Below are 17,178 nucleotides of genomic sequence, written 5' to 3' on the forward strand. Positions count from 1 at the left end.
AGGGGTGAAATCCCATGTAGTATCAAACCCCATACCCACCAGAGATGCTCAGAGTGCTCAAACAAAACTTTTGTGTGCACCAGGAGACCCCATAGAGACTGAGTCAGGCCTGCGTTTGAGTGTCTCCTAAGGAGATATGGGTCAACAGTGGCCTGTCACAGGGCAGGGGTTCTGGGTGCAGCAGACCTGGGTATGGCATAAGCCCTCTTAGAGGGGATCACCATTAACCCCACCATAGAGCCACCAGAACTTACACAGGACTGGGGAAATAGACCCTTAGAGGGCACAAACAAAACCTGTGCACACCAGGACCCAGGAGAAAGTAGCAGTGGCCTCACAAGAGACTGACCCAGACTTGCCTGTGAGTGTCCAGGAGTCTCCGGTGGAGGTGTGGGTCGGCAGTGGCCTGCTGCAGGGTCAGGGGCATGGAGTGTGGTGCACGAGACCTTTGGGAGGAGATCACCATTATCTTCATTACCTCCACCATAGTTTGGCCTCAGGTCAAAAAACAGGGAGGGAACATAGCCCCACCCATCAACAGAAATTCCCCCTATAAATGGAACCTAATCCCCTGAGTAGCAGAGACTGCTGCCATGCCTTACCTGCTGTCTGTCATGCATAGTGGGACGTCATTCTAGGACCTTTGTCTTTAGACATGTAAGATCCCCTGTCCAAAAAACCACTGACGTTCCTGTTGCTATATCTGGGCTCTTTCTTCAGTCTCAAGGTTGGGCAACTACGAGTCTTGCAGTCCTCTTTGGAGCATGGCCCAACACCTGGTGTCCAGAAGCCAGAGACATTTTTGCAGAATTGGAAGCAAAACAAGACTGACTTTGTCATATTCAGATTAGATAAAATGGAACCTCCAGATTCACACTGCTTGTGATAGTCTGTTCCCAAATCTCCAGCTAGCAACGTAATAAACATCAACTACTAAAACATGGGCCTTGGAATGACGTGTGACTGTTCTAAGCCCTAGTCTGCTTATGATTATCAAGTGATGTATGTTTGTTATTTCACCATATCTTACTATTCATAGCATGTTTATAAGTCTGCTCTTATCTTAGCAGGTACAGGGGACAAACAGAAGAAGAACAAATGTGAAGAGGAAGGGAATGTGAAGAGGAAGAGCTAGACGATACTGCTGACATGGTAAAGCCATCACCCTGGTCTCAGGTGGCTCATGTGGGCTCCAGACCCTTGACTCTTCCAGAGTAATTAACCCACAGAGGAGAACACAGCATCACTCCTCAGGTGAGGCTCCCACTGAAGATGACCAGCCTTGGTTGATGAGAAGGGCATCTTCTAGGAAGGGTGTGCCAGTGGCTCCTGTCAACTTTAGGGGCATAGCTCTGGAATATTAGAAGAGAAATCTAGTGATGGAGCCGTAATGAAGTAGTGAAGGGAGTGAAGTATTTGAACAAAAGATTCTGTTCCCTTTTGATACAAAGATAAGCTTCCCATTTAGACCCTAGTGACAAGGGAGCAACAGTATAAACGAAGGAAGGTACTGAGCAAATGATATTTAAAGAGGCACTGTTGACTCAAGGAGAGCCTTGTTTCTAAGTTCAGTAATAACAACTCAGCCCTTTAAAATTCAAGAGGAAAACAAATGCATCCACAGACCGCATGATTTTGGTGTGGCTTAGATTTCAGTTCAGGCAGGGTTTGGGACTTCACCGGGTGGTGCTAATGAAACATGGGGCATGTTGACTCGTTTCTGCTTGACATTTAACTGGCTGCACGATTTCTAGCATGTTCTGTCTGACACAGGTATTTTCAGGATGGACAGATCATTCAAAATGATGCCTTATTTTTTTTTTTTTAAAGATGTGGTAATACTAAAAAGGGAAATAGAGTAAGATCTAAGTGTTATACAAGTTTAAACTCCCAACCCTATTTAATTCATGATTCTTTCAATCGTAACAGATCATTATGAACCCAGTGTCTACTTTGTCTTTGGCCTCAAGTTGAATATACATGGCAGAAATCCAGAGGGGGAGCATGAAGAGTCAGGTATTATATAATTTCTGGTTAATATTTATGAAAGAAAGACATTGCCATTTTAAAGCCTAAGAAATGGGAAGTTTTTTGGCTTGCAAAAAAAGCATTAAAATAATATATAATTGATTGAATTGAAGATTTGTTTAGCAATAATGTGGTAAAGGTTTTGATAACCATTGCTATGTTTTATAAGTGGTGGACAATGACACATTATATCCATTATGTCGTGTAAACTTGCTATCAAGTGGAGGAGAAACAGAGGTAAGAAGGCATCTGTCTAGGAAGTAGGTCAAACATTTGTCCAGTATATGGTCTGAGGAAGAACCTGTGCTAGAGACAAGAATAAGGAAGAATATTCAAAAGGAAGCCAGGAACAGCTGGTCTCCAGAGCCAGGCAGGCAGGCTTGCAGGGAAATCCTACCTCTGTTGCTCCGTGATGTTATGAGGCTATTCTGATTGTTGTTGCAGTGTAACAAATTACCCTAGAACTTGTTGTAAAGAGACGACGTTTTTGTTTTGCTCCTCACCTTGAGGGGCAGAACTTCAGGAAGGGTTGCACTGGGTAAATCTTGTTTGGGGTCTCCTAAGGTTGCACTGAGATGTTGGCCTGATCTGCCATCATCTGAAAGGTTGAGGTTGGACCAGATATGAGAGCCAGATGGAGGCTCTCGCCTGGGAGCTTGGCCATGTTCAGGGGATGCTCCAGCATAGTGGCCCTTGGGATGGCAAACTTCTTAGCTGGTGGTCGTCCTTTGCCAGACCAAGTGTTCCAGTGGAGGCTGGTGGTAGATGCATGGCATTTATAATGAAAGCTTGAAAGTCGGTCATTTCAGTCATTGCTCTGTTGGTAAAAGCAGTCACAACCCCAGGGGTAGGGGAATTAGACTCTGCCCTTTGACTGAAGGGGCTTCCCTGGTGGCTCAGCTGGTAAAGAACCTACATGCCAATGCAGAAGACACAAGAGACATGGGTTCAATCCCTGGGATGGGAAGATCCCCCGGAGAAGGAGATGGCAACCATTTCTTTACAACCAATTGCTCCGGTATTCTTGGCTGGAAAATTCCATGGACAGAGTTGCCTGGTGGGCTACAGTTCACAGGGTCGCAAAGAGTCAGACAGGACTGAGCGCGCGTGCATACACATACTGTGACTGAGGTGGCAAGGCCACATTGTGGAGGATGGGAGATGTGGTTGCAGCTGTCTTTCTAAATAAAATCTGCCACATGGCCTTGAGAAAAATAACTTGTAAAGTTTAGTTTCCCTATATGTAAAATGGAAATAACAATATTCTATAAAAGATTATGATAACTGAAAGGAAATGTGCTTTTAAGAGGCTTAGCCTGGTGCTGGAAACCCAGTGAATGTTTAATCAATGTTTGCTATTAACGGTCCTGGCACTTGGCGTGCTGACTCTAGCTCCCACTTTTACCAGAGCAGGATATTAAGCCATGTCACATCTCTTTGTGATCTTCAAACTACCAGTGCTTCTGACTCCCCTCCTACCTATCCATAAGGAGATTCTTCTCTCTCCCCTAGGATCTGACCTCCTGTGACATTATCAAAACACTCGTAAAGTGTCATTCACTTTCTTGACACTGCCCCTTGGGTTTCATCTTTGCCAGAGACATTCACTGACTGTGGTAGGCATGGCCACAAAGGCTGCTCAGGCTCTCCTGTTCTGAATCCTGTCTTCTCTTCTCAAGCTCCAAACTATCCCTCCAGGCCTTTCCCTCCCTGAAGAGAATTCCTTCTTTCACTACGAGTAGAGATCCCTCCAAGTGGGAATTCTCTCATCCCTGTCTTCTCCATTTCCACACTTAGTGCCACCTGCACCCATCATCATTTTCTCACCTTATGTCTCAAAATGAAGACATATATCCTCTGGTTTCTAAGCCTGGGTCCCTCAGTCCTAAACTCTGTTTCCATCCTTTCTCTCTCCTCTGGAACATCGCTACACTGATGACGCCTTCTCTCGTATCTTCAGCTGCTTCCTCTAGACCGGCACCTTCCCTTGAGTCTGTCAAATGCTGAAGCCTTTCCTAGTTTACTATGAATAAATCAAAACTGGTCAACTATACCCTTTCTGCAGTCTTGTTCCTCTGGCAAGCTGCTGTACCCACCTGTTCTTCACACCAACCTCACTACCTACAAGTCCTTGTCACTATTCATTCTTTACTCCCTGTAGTATCTCCTGCTCTGTCTTTCTAGAAACTGTTCCTGCAGAGGAACCTTGGGGCCTCTTGATTTGAATTGCTGTTTTGAGGTGGCTTGTTAGACAGTAGAAGTTAAATACCATAGTGATCAAGCCAAGATCTTAACCCATGTGATGATTGCAAAGTCTTCTTCCCTTCCATGTCAGCATGTCCTGGAGAGTAAGGCTGATGTATTCTTGTGGGGGCTTTGACTTTCAAGTGAAGGAGTTAGAATATCTCAAATTTGGTTGTTTGTCTCTTTTTAATCTGAAAGTTTCACACGAAGGAATATTGTGCGTAAAGGGAATGGGGGGGCAGAGTTTTAAAAGAATCACTTGGGAAGGTTTTGCAAAACCTGTGTACCTCTCTTGTACTCTCTCACAGCTCTTTTGTAATTTGCTCCCTCACATAAAGGTAGTTGGGGATGTTTGGAGTCTGTTTCTACATCCTTGTTGATCAGACCAACATTTTTCACCTGCAAAGACTCTAGGGCCTAGAGGGGCCAAATACTTGCTTAAAGTGTCAAACCTGCTAAAATGCCAGGATTTTGTACTCTGTTTTAACATATATATGCATCCATATTTTTACTTGTTTCTCTAAATGTCTGGATATCTGTCCACAGCAAGTCAAGCAATACAGAGGTTTATAAAAAAACTTCAGTCTCTTTTTCTACTTTACTATTGAGGTTATTACTTACAACAGTTTGATAACCTTTCATACCTTATGCTAACATTTATTTTATCAGTGATATATTTCCAGGTAAGTAAAAATGGTCTAATTTTTCCCATTTTTAAACTTAATAGTTGACATAAAATGTACCTCTTTAAAGTATACATTTCCGTCATTTTTAATATATTAAACAAGGTTATGCAACCATTATCACACTTCATACACTTTCATTACCCCCAAAAGGAGACTTACCCATTAGCGGTCTCTTCAATTGTGGTGACTATTAATCTACTTTGTCTTCATAGCTTGCCCACTCTAGACATTTCATATAAATGAAATCATACAATATGTAGCCTGCTGTGTCTGAATTTTTCACTCAGCATAATGTTTTCAAGGTTCATCTTTGTCGTAGCCTGTATCAGTACATTCTTTATGGCCAAATAACTTCATTGTAAGGATAGTCTACATTTGCTTATCTCTTCATCAGTTGGATATCTAGCTATTACAGGTTTTGTGTAGTCGTAAGTGTTATTTCTCTTGGATATGTACCTAGGAGTAGAATTGCTGGGTCATAGAGTAATTTCATGTTTAACTTTCTGAAGAATTGTCAAACTGTGTTCCAAAGCAGCTACACCATTTTACATTACCATCAAGTATGAGAGTTTCAGTTTCTCCAAACCCATGACCATGTTTGTTCTTATCATCCTGATTATGGTTGTTCCTGTGTGTGATGTGATATTTCATTATGGTTTTGATTTAGGAGTAGTCATGCCTAGCATCTTATGTGTTTATTGGTCACTTGCATATTTTCTTTGGATAAAAGTCTATTCAAATTCTTTTTTAATCTGAATTTTTTTGAACTGTAGTAGTTCTTTATATTCTGGAAACAAGTCCCTGACTGAATATATAATTGGCAAGTGTTTTCTCCCCTTGTTTTTACATTCTTGTCCTTGATGCACACGAGGTTCAAAATTTTAATAAACTAATTTATCATGTGTATTGTAATATCTAAAAAATTGTTGCCTAACCCAAGGTTATGAAACTTTATGTTCTAGACATTTTGTAACATTAGTTCTTACACTTAGGTCATTCCATTTTGAGATTATTTTTTCTATATGGTATGAAGTAAGGGTACAGATTTATTCTTTTGCATATGGATTTTCATTTATCCCAGTTTTTGTCAAAAGATGGTCCTTTCTCCATTAAATTGTCTCAAAGCCTTTGCTGAAACTCAATTGATCATGGTTTTATGGGTTCATTTCTGAACTCTCAATTCCATCGCATGTATCTGTGTTTATCCTTATGCCTTTACCAGACTGTCTTGATTATTGTAGGTCTTCTGTATTTCTGAAATTGGGAAGTGTGAGACCACCAACTTTTGTTTTTTGCAAGATTGTTTTGGCTAATCAGAGTCCCCAGACTTCAACATAGATTTTAAAATTGGAGTGCCAATTTCCTTAAAGCATCTGGAGTTTTGATGAAGATTACATTGAATCTGTAGTCAATTTGAGAACTTCTGGCATCTTGATTTTGAGATTTTCAATCCATGAACAAGAGATATTCTTCTATTTATTTAAGTCATTCTTTTCATGATTTCTGGTTTCTGGTATACAAGTCTTATACTTTTCATTAAACTTATTCCTAAGAATTCTTGGTACTGTCATAAATAGAATTATTTTATAATTTTATTTCTTTTCATGGCTCCTTGCTATTATATAGACACACAATTGACTGTTACCATATCCTGCAGTTTTGCTGAATTGGTTTACTAGCAATTTTTTGGTTAGGATTTCAGTATAAGATCATGTCAACTGCAAATAGAGTTTTATTTTTTTGCAATTTGGATACTTTTACTTTTTTCTTAATAATTATAGTTAAAACCTTCAGTACAACATTGAAAAGATGTAACAAGAGTGAACATCCCCATTTGTTCCTGATCTTTAGAGGAAAGCTTTCAGTTTACCGTAGGTTTTTCATAGATCCTCTCTGTCAGGTTGAAGAGGTTCCCCTTACTATTTTGAGTCTTTCTATGATGAAAGACTAGGTTTTTTCTAATACTTCATGTGCATATTGAGATGATCATACTTGTCCTTTATTCTATTAGTATGTGTACCAAACTAATTTATCATGTACTGAACCCACTTTGTGTTCCTCAGATCATTTGTCAATGGTTTATACTCATTTTTATGCTACTGGATTCCATTTGCCCATACTGCATGGATTTTTACATCCTTAGTAATAAGGGATATTGATTTTTTTTCAGGCAAGGTTTTATTGGCCCCTGCTACAGCAGGGGGGAGTAAGAGCAAACAGAAGTTTCCCTTGCTTGCTCCCTCCCCGAGGTGGGAGTGAGCTTGTCCAGGGCTCTGACCGGAGGGGTGGCTTAGTTGTTTTGCTTATCCCTTAGGTAGTATTGTGTGCAGGGGGCATGCACAGTATCCTGCTTTTGCTCCTGACCCCCTAATTTTGCTCCACAGTCCTCAAAATGGCAGTTGGGTTTTTTGGTCTCTTTGAGTCTTTTGTCCAGAATTTGCCCCAACTGCACATGCACAGTTATTTTTAGTCCCGTATGGTCTGTTTGTATTTTGTTGCTTGAGGTGTATCCAGGTGCAAGCACTGCAGCAGAGTCCCAGGTCCCAGCCTGTCTCATTCCCTCTGAGAGACTAAATCCTTACTCTTTTTTTTTTTTTTTGTTAAGCAAATCAGTGTTACAGCTCCATTTTATTTAGAAGATAGCAGGAGAATCCAAGACTCGAAGAGAAGAGAGTGGAGGAGTGCGTAGGGGGAGAGAGAGAGAGAGAGCGCGAGCCAGCGAGCGAGAGCGCGGGAGCAAGTGAGCGTGTGCGCACGCGGGAGAGAGAGTCCGAGAGAAAGCGCTTTGGCTCTTCCTTTCATATGTTTTTTTCCCCTCCACCTGGGCCTGCCCTATGCAAATTGGGCTTAGCCAGGAGTGCTGTTTGTTCTGTTTGTTCTGCCTGAAGTCTTGTCTTTTAGCCACTGCCATTTTGGACTCCTTTTCCCTATTCTACCTACCTAACATTCCCCCCTCAAGAGATGGGAGGCCCAATTCTTTGGGAATAGGGGCGTCGAGGTCTTTCTGGCTACTTCCTGCTGAACTGGGGCGGCGAGGGGTATTGGGCCTCCTCTTCTTGCTAGTCTCAAGCCTCAGAGTCCTTATAGCGGTGTCCAAAGGTGTGTGATATTTTCCATGGTCAGCTGTAGTTTTATATCTTTGTTGAACTGGCACTGCATGTTGTAGCTGGTTGACCTGGGCAGAGACAAAACAGGTTAGACAATTGACAGTACATAGAATAATCATAAGCATCATCAATATAGCATAACAAGGACTAGTAGGGACATTGGTCAATTTTAAATTCACATTGCCAGGATAGCTCAAGTCCCTCCTTGTTCAGAAATCAGAAGATCTATCTCCTGTCTGTCTTGGAGTACAGTCTCTGTCAAGCTGTGTTGGCTCCCTAGAGTTATCCTGAGAAATCTTATCCCCAGAAACCAGGTTTTGGGGGTGTTCATTAGAATGACACTCATTGGTAGTTCTGAATAGGTATCTGAGATCTCCCAGGGGCTCACAGGTGTATTGAGTGTCCTCTTCTGTTTTCTCCCATGGCTTGACTCCTGAGTAGTGAATCCAGGAGTCATGTCCTGGTACCTTGACTGCTGTGAGGGTAGAAAGTATTACAGGGTAGGGGCCCTTCCATGTGGGCTGGAGTTGAGCCTTTGGGGACCCATCTTTCCAGACTTTAATTAGGACTTGAGTTCCTGGAGCATATAGTGGTGACTCTTTAGAATCTTTTGGGTCCTGGTTCATACCCCACAAACATATATCCTGTTGGAATTGCCCAATGACCATGGTATAAGACTGGAGGGTCTGAATCTCTGGATCTAGGAAGAAGTCATTGACATAAACAAAAGGTCTCCCATATAGCATCTCATAAGGACTAAGACCAACCTGTTCCTTAGGGGCAAAATCGGTAAGGGAGTAAGGATCTCTTCTTCTGAAACTTCTTCCTGCTGGACAGGGGCTGCAGACCCTAGCCCATCCTAGAGGAGTGGAAGTCCCTTGCTGACTGCTTCAAGGACCTGTAGGGGGGGACCTGGGCCAATTTCCACTGGAATGGGCTGAATTCCTTGAGCCATCACAGCCTTACTTCAAACTGTAAGTTTAAAAGACGCAAACTCAACCAAAAGGTTAAACAAACAAGGGCTAAAAAGGAGATGAGAACAATAGCCATCAATAAAGCTCAGTTCAGTCGCTCAATTGCGTCTGACTCTTTGTGACCCCATGAATGGCAGCACGCCAGGCCTCCCTGTCCATCACCAACTCCCGGAGTTCACTCAGACTCACGTCCATCGAGTCAGTGATGCCATCCAGCCATCTCATCCTCTGTCGTCCCCTTCTCCTCCTGCCCCCAATCCCAATCAGAGTCTTTTCCAGTGAGTCAACTCTTTGCATGAGGTGGCCAAAGTACTAGAGTTTCAGCTTCAGCATCAGTCCTTCCAATGAACACCCAGGACTGGTCTCCTTCCGAATGGACTGGTTGGATCTCCTTGCAGTCCAAGGGACTCTCAAGAGTCTTCTCCAACACCACAGTTCAAAAGCATCAATTCTTCGGTGCTCAGCTTTCTTCACAGACCAACTCTCACATCATACACGACCACTGGAAAAACCATAGCTTTGACTAGATGGACCTTTGTTGGCAAAGTAATGTCTCTGCTTTTGAATATGCTATCTAGGTTGGTCATAACTTTCCTTCCAAGGAGTAAGCGTCTTTTAATTTCCTGGCTGCAGTCACCATCTGCAGTGATTTTGGAACCCAGAAAAATAAAGTCTGACACTGTTTCCCCATCTATTTTCCATGAATTGATGGGACCAGATGCCATGATCTTCGTTTTCTGAATGTTGAGTTTTAAGCCAGCTTTTTCACTCTCCTCTTTCACTTTCATCAAGAGGCTGTTTAGTTCCTCTTCACTTTCTGCCGTAAGGATGGTGTCATCTGCATATCTGAGGTTATTGATATTTCTCCCAGCAATCTTGAGTCCAGCTCGTGCTTCTTCCAGTCCAGCGTTTCTCATGATGAACTCTGCATAGAAGTTAAATAAGCAGGGTGACAATATACAGCCTTGACATACTCCTTTTCCTATTTGGAACCAGTCTGTTGTTCATGTCCAGTTCTAACTGTTGCTTCCTGACCTGCATATATGTTTCTCAAGAGGCAGGTCAGGTGCTCTGGTATTCCTATCTCTTTCAGAATTTTCCACAGTTTATTGTGATCCACACAGTCAAAGGCTTTGGCATAGTCAATAAAGCAGAAATAGATGTTTTTCGGGAATTCTCTTGCTTTTTTGATGATCCAGCGGATGTTGGCAATTTGATCTCTGGTTCCTCTGCCTTTTCTAAAACCAGCTTGAACATCAGGAAATTCACGGTTCACATATTGCTGAAGCCTGGCTTGGAGAATTTTGAGCATTACTTTACTAGCATATGAGATGAGTGCAATTGTGTGGTAGTTTGAGCATTCTTTGGCATTGCCTTTCTTTGGGATTGGAATGAAAACTGACCTTTTCCAGTTGTGTGGCCACTGCCGAGTTTTCCAAATTTGCTGGCATATTGAGTGCAGCACTTTCACAGCATCATCTTTCAGGATTTGAAATAGCTCAACTGGAATGCCATCACCTCCACTAGCTTTGTTCGTAGTGATGCTTTCTAAGGCCCACTTGACTTCACATTCCAGGATGTCTGGCTCTAGGTGAGTGATCACACCATTGTGATTATCTGGGTCGTGAAGATCTTTTTTGGACAGTTCTTCTGTGTATTCTTGACACCTCTTCTTAATATCTTCTGCTTCTGTTAGGTCCATACCATTTCTGTCCTTTATCAAGCCCATCTTTGCATGAAATGTTCCCTTGGTATCATGAAAGGGCCTAAAAAGGGAAGGGACCAGGTTAACTTTGGGAGGGCCTTCTTAACTGTTGACCAGAAAAGAGAGGCAATATTACCCTGCCAAAGTTAGGAAACCACTTGGCCTGGGTGTATATTTCCTTAATATTAACTTTTACCTGTCCTGTTACATTGATCTGAGTACAGCAGGGAGTATTAGTTATTACACAAACTCTGCCTTGTTCTGCCAGAAGGCAACCAGGGGCCAGATAGTTATCAAGAACCATCTCAGCCAGGGCAACAAGAGAGGCCCCAAGACCCATTAAGGCTCTTAAACAGGAGCCAACCCACTATATCATTTTACTTATCTGTTGATGGTGACTGCCTTTTGAATAGGTGTCTCAGGTCTTCCACTAGCTCACAGGTAATAATATTGTTGTTCTGCTGTGACCTGCGGGGTTTCTGAAAGTAAAAGCTTGAGTCTGGACAAATGTACCCAATTAGATATCCTTTGCAGTTTGACAGCAGTGGGGGGTGGTTAAAAGTACTTTATAGAGGCTCTTCATTTCAGCAATAATTGGTCTTGGGGACCCCTCCTTATAGGCTTTGAGAAGAACTTGGTCCCCGGGGTTTATTTGTGCAGGAATTGCTCCTTCCTCTGTATTTTAGTGGGAGTCAGCAGTGCCTTGTGGGCATAGTCCTGAACTACCTCCTGAACTTGTCCTAAATTAATATCTTAGGGCCGGATTCACATCCTCACCCAGTACAATGTCATGGCCTCCATAGCTCATTTCAGATGGTCTAGGTCTCAACCGCTCCTGGGGGTGACATGGACGCTGAGGAGTGAGGTAGGAAGCAAGCTGGTTCAGGGATCATGAGTTTCTTGGCAGAGGTTTGCTAAGGTTTACTTTAAAGTATGGTTCATTTTCTCTACCTTCCATGAAGACTAGGGATGCCAAGAGGTGTGTGGCTTGTAGTCTCTCCTTGTGTAAGCCTCTGTGTGATTTTGGCTATAAAAGAAGAACCATTTTCACTTTGGAGGGACTTTGGAAGTCCAAACCAAGGAATTAGTTCTCTTAAAAGGGACTTACCAGGGCTTCCTAGATGGCTCAGTGGTAAAGAATCTGCCTGCCAATGCAGGACAGACGGATTCGATCCCTCATCTGGGAAGATCCCACATGCCTCAGAGCAACTAGGCCCCTGAGCCACAACTATTGAGCTTGTGCTCTAGAGCCCGGGAACTGCAACTATCAAGTCCACGTGCCACAACTACTGAAGCTCATGCACCCTAGAGCCTGTGTTCCATGTCAGGAGAAGCCACCATGATGAGAGCCTGTGCACCACAGCTAGAGAGTAGCACCCGCTCACTGCGACTAGAGTAAAGCCCATGCAGCGATGATGACCCAGCATAGCCAAAAATAAATACATTATGTTTTAAAAAAGGGACTTGCTGACTTCCATAGCCTTTTCAAATGGACTGGAGAAGGCTTCAACCCATTCTGTGAAAGTATCAACACCAGAAGGTATTTATATCCTGATCATGGAGGCATTTGAATGAAATCCAACTGCCAGTCCTTCCCCAGATATGTTCCTTTGCATTGAATTGACCTGAGTTATGAAGTGGGGATTAGATGGGTCTTTGGGTTATTACAGGCACATAAATCATAGGCAAGCATTACTTGTTTTTACTTCTCTTATAAGCCTCTCCCCTGAAACTGCCTTTTGCATCAAGTCCCATAGTACATCCCTCCCATAGTGGGTGGCATATGTAAGCTCTTAGTGAGCATCCATTGTTGGGTTTCAGGGATTAGAACCTTATCCTTCTTTTTATACCAGCCTGTGCTTCCCTTCTCATAGCCCCATTTTTAGTATTTTCTTGTTCCTTTGGGGTTGTTAGGGGATGCCAGGGAGTTCAGGGGGACCAGTCACTAAAGCACTAGAGTCATAACTTGTTCAGGGTCCTGAAATCTAGCTGCCTGTTTTGCCATCTCATCAGCTTTCCTAATCCCTTGGCTCACAAAGAACCCATCCCTCTGATGGCCCCTACACTCACAAAGGACCCATCCCCCTGATGGCCCCTACAGTGGATTAGTGCTACCTGGGTCAGAAGCTGCACTGCTTCTAAAAGAGCCAGAATCAAATCTTCATGTTTTCTGGGGGAATTTCCAGCAGTTAACATTCCTGTAGTTCCAAATGCTAGCATGAGTATGTAGCATGTGGAACCCATGTTTAGAGTCAGTAAAAACATTTAATTTCTTTCCTTCCCTAATTGCAAATCTCTCATTAATGCAATTAATCCAGCCTTCTGGGCTGATGATGGGTGACAGGGTCTTGGATTCTATGACTGACTTCATCTCGAAGAACTATGGTATATACCACTTTTCAGGCTCCCATTTCTACAAAACTGCTCCCACTAGTTAGCCATTCGACCTCAAACAGGGCTGTCAAGAGGCTCATCAGACCTGCTGGAGTAAGTTTGTTCTGTGGTCTCTCTGCACTGATGCGATAAGTCTCCAGACTTCTAGAAGCGGACTTTCTGGGTTCAGGGTTTGGGACAACTTTAATGTTGAGGGTGTCCATTAGGAAGGCCTGATATCATTTTAACCTTCCTCCAGTCAACCAATGATGTCCTTTGACTTCCAGTACATATTGTACCTGATGAGGTGTTAACACATCTAAGTGTTGTCCCTGAGTGTACTTGGAAGCTTCATTAATTAACCGAGCTGTGGCTACTACTGCCTGCAGGCAGCTTGGCCATTCCTGGGCCACTGAGTCCAGTTGCTTTGAAAAGTATGCCACTGGTCTCAGATCCAGTCTTGGGTTTTGGATCAGGATTCCTAGTGCTATCCCTGACCTCTTGTGAACATATATCTAGTTGTACTGTGCAGGCTTCCACATTTGAAAGTCCTGGTGCTGGTGTTTCAACTCAATTCAGTCTTTAGAGTCTCAAAGGCCTGCTGGTGGTCCTTAATCCATTGAAAGAGTTTCTTTTCACTTCCCTTTAGAAACTCAGAGAGGGGTTTTGCTATAAGGCAATAATTTGGAATCCAGATATGACAGAACCCAACCATACCAAGGAAGTCTTGGAGTTGCCTTTCCGTTGTTGGAGATAGTAATGCAATAATTGCTATTTTTTGATCTGTGGCCAGAACTTGTGTCCCTGGGGTCAAAACAAATCCTAAATATTGAATCCATTGCTGTGAGATCTGAACCTTTGTTGAAAAGACTTTATATCCCTTTTTTGCCAGAAACTTTAGAACCGTAACAGTATTTTGACCTGAATCTTATTTGGTCTCACTATTTATCAGTAAATCATCAACATATTGAAGGAGAGTTCCCTTCTCAAGGCTCAGTTCCCTTGCTAATTAATGCATTTCTTTAAAAAACAAAAAAGGGAGCTGTTCCGAAAACCCTGTGGAAGCACTGTCCATGCATGTTGGGCATCCTCCAGGGTGTCAGGGTCCCTTCATTCAAAGGCAAAAAGGTATTGAAAGTCTGGATGTAGGGGAATAGAGGAAAATACATCTTTAGGTCCAAAATAGAGAAAAGCTGGGTGCTCCTTGGCACTTGGGTGAGGAGGGTGTATGGGTTTGTCATCAGTGGGTGAATAGGGATGACTGCCTCATTTGTTGCTCTTAAGTCTTGCTCAAACTGGTACTCCCATTAGGCTTCTGAACTGGGAGGATTGGGGTATTGCAAGTTGCAGTCCCCTCAGAGCCTCAGGCTGTAAGGAATATTGTCTCTTCCAGGAGTATTTTTCTCAAGCCTTAACCTTATTTTCATTAGAGGAATATATTTTGTCCTTCCTGGCACCAGGGTATCCCAAGCTGCAGGATCTACCTGTTCTCTCATTTCTTGGGGGATGTCTAGGGCAATATTTTGATGCCCACTGGATGGATCATCTGGGACTGCTAATAGATGCATTCTCTGCTCAGATTCTTTACCTCTTTGGACTTCACCCTGTCCTAAGAATATACTAGCTCTTATTTAGCAAATCTCTCCCAAGGAGTGAGACAGGGCATTCTGGCATGTACAAAAAGGAGTGAGAAATAATAATAGATTCTATTCTGCAGCAAGGGAAGATGTAAATCACTGGGAGCTTCGGCTGTCCATCAACTCCCATTGTAGTATAGTCCACAGATAGAAAGGGGGCTGGCCGGCTGAGTCGGAGCAGAGCAGGCAGCTCCAGTGTCTACAAAAAATTCAGTTCTACCTGCTACATCAAGGGTGACTCAGGGCTCCGCTGGAGTAATGAGAATGGATCCAGGGGGATCAAAAGTCAGGCAGGCCCTTGGGCCCCACCAGTCGATGTGTGGGAATTTCCCGTCCAAGACATTTGCAAGGAACTGGGGCTGGTCGGGGTTGACCCTCCACATCCCACAGGAGGGCGCTCAGGACATTCTTCTGTCCAGTGCCCTCCTTTCTGACAAAAGCACATTGGTTCAGGCCCAGGAGGCTTCTGGGTGGTCTGTCCAGCCACCTTGGCCCTGCAGGGTCCCCTCGAGGTGGTGGGTGAATCACAGCAGTTAAGATCTGTGGGTTTTTTGTTTTTGTTATTAGCCTCTTATCTTTATTGGCCTCTTCTGTTAAGTCTTGGCTGTTATAGACCTTGAAGGCCTCCTCTACCAAGGTTGACAATGGGGTTTGGGGCCTAGCCTTAAGCTTTCATAATTTTCTCTGGATGTCAGGAGTAGCATGGCTGATAAAAAATGCCGTAGCCAATAGTGTCTCCCCCTCTGCATCAGGGTCTGTACTGGTTTGAAGGCCCATCTCCCACTCAGAAAGACTGCAGATTTTCATCTTTTTCCTGTGTAACCTCTCGTACCTTATCATAATTTACAAGCTTCACCATACATCTTTCATTCCTTCTGATAGGCAAGTAATATAAAATCTCATCCAAGCCTGGAGTCCACGGTCTTCATAGTTCCAGTGTGAGTCATGTTCTGGGATCACATCCCCACCTGTCTAATGAATCTGATGTGGATTGGTGGTCAGTAGGTCAGTGTGTTCCCTGGCCTTTCTCAGTATAGGCTCCTTTTCATTCGGGGTGCAACAGTGGTCCAGGATAGCCATGATGTCCTGCCAGTTGAGAGAGAACGTCAACCCTGGATAAGAGCATCCCTGAACTTGTCAGAGTTCTCTGGGAAACTGGCAAACCTCTCCTTACAGATAAACCCAGTTAAAGATCTCCTTTTGGGATGTTCCAGAGGTCCCTTGAAGCAAAAATTGTAAAAGCTTAAAACACCTGGTCAGAAAGAATCATGTTAATAGGTTTCTGTGAAACAATGCTTACTCCTTGAGCTAAGGTAGGGAAAAAATAATCAAAGGTAAATATAGATCACTTAAAGGCACAGGAACTCATACAAACTGTTATCAAAAGTAGCATTCCAGAACCATTTTGTTTCTCTTATGAGAAAGAGAAGCCAAATTCAGTCTTGCATCAGCCTACTCGTAATAAAAATCCATTTACCTAATTAAATATAATCCATCCTTAGAAAATCGTGACCACATACAAAATTCTTTTTCTCAATTTTACTCTTCCACAAACCTTCTGCATCTTTTTGTAGCCATACTTTGCCTTTATTCTTTCCCCATTCAGAAAGCAGAGTAGGACAAAATCACCCTTTTCCCTTCCAACATAATATATTTCCATTCCTCATACCTTGTTTTATGAAAATATGCATCTTACTTTCCTTTATTGCTTAGTTGTGTCTGACTCTTTGCAACCCCATGGACTGCAGCACACCAGGCTTCCCTGTCCTTCACTATCTTCTGGAGTTTGCTCAAACTCATGTCCATTGAGTAGATGATGCCATCCAACCGTCTCATCCTCTGTTGCCCCTTCTCCTCCTGCCCTCAGTCTTTCTCAGCATCAGGGACTTTTCCAATGAGTTGGCTCTTCACATCAGGTTGCAAAAGTATTGAAGCTTCAGCTTCAGCATCAGTCCTTCTGATGAATATTCAGGACTGATTTCCTTTAGGATTGACTGGTTGGATCTCCTTGTAGTCCAAGGGACTCTCAAGAGTCTTCTCCAACACCACAGTTCAAAAGCATCAATTCTTCAGTGCTCAGCCTTGTTTCTGGTCCAACTCTCACATCCATACATGACCACTGGAAAAACCATAGCTTGGACTATATGGACCTTTGTTGGCAAAGTCTCTGCTTTTTAGTACAGTCTCTAGGTTTGTCATAGCCTTTCTTTCAAGGAGCAAGCATCTTTGAATTTCATGGCTGCAGTCACTGTCTGCAGTTTTTGGGGCCCAAGGAAATAAAGTCTATCACCATTTCTATTTTTTCCCCATCTATTTGCCGTGAAGTGATGAGACTGGGCACCATGATCTTAGTTTTTTTAATGTTAAGTTTAAGCCAGCTTTTTCACTCTCCTCTTTCACCCTCATCAGGAGGCTCTTTAGTTC

General features: G+C 43.1%; 1 long non-coding RNA gene across 1 annotated transcript in view; it reads left to right on the top strand.

Annotated features, from left to right (window-relative positions):
• The window catches only part of LOC138988481 (uncharacterized), an 81,969-nt gene that overhangs the window by 3,278 nt on the left and 61,513 nt on the right, over positions 1-17,178 (top strand). The window contains exons 2-3 of the long non-coding RNA XR_011464700.1: positions 1,068-1,254; positions 1,930-2,016. This is a non-coding gene — a long non-coding RNA (uncharacterized lncRNA). The remainder of the gene's footprint in view (positions 1-1,067; positions 1,255-1,929; positions 2,017-17,178) is intronic.

The sequence above is a fragment of the Bos mutus genome, chromosome 1, assembly GCF_027580195.1.
Source record: "Bos mutus isolate GX-2022 chromosome 1, NWIPB_WYAK_1.1, whole genome shotgun sequence".
NCBI lineage: Eukaryota > Metazoa > Chordata > Mammalia > Artiodactyla > Bovidae > Bos > Bos mutus.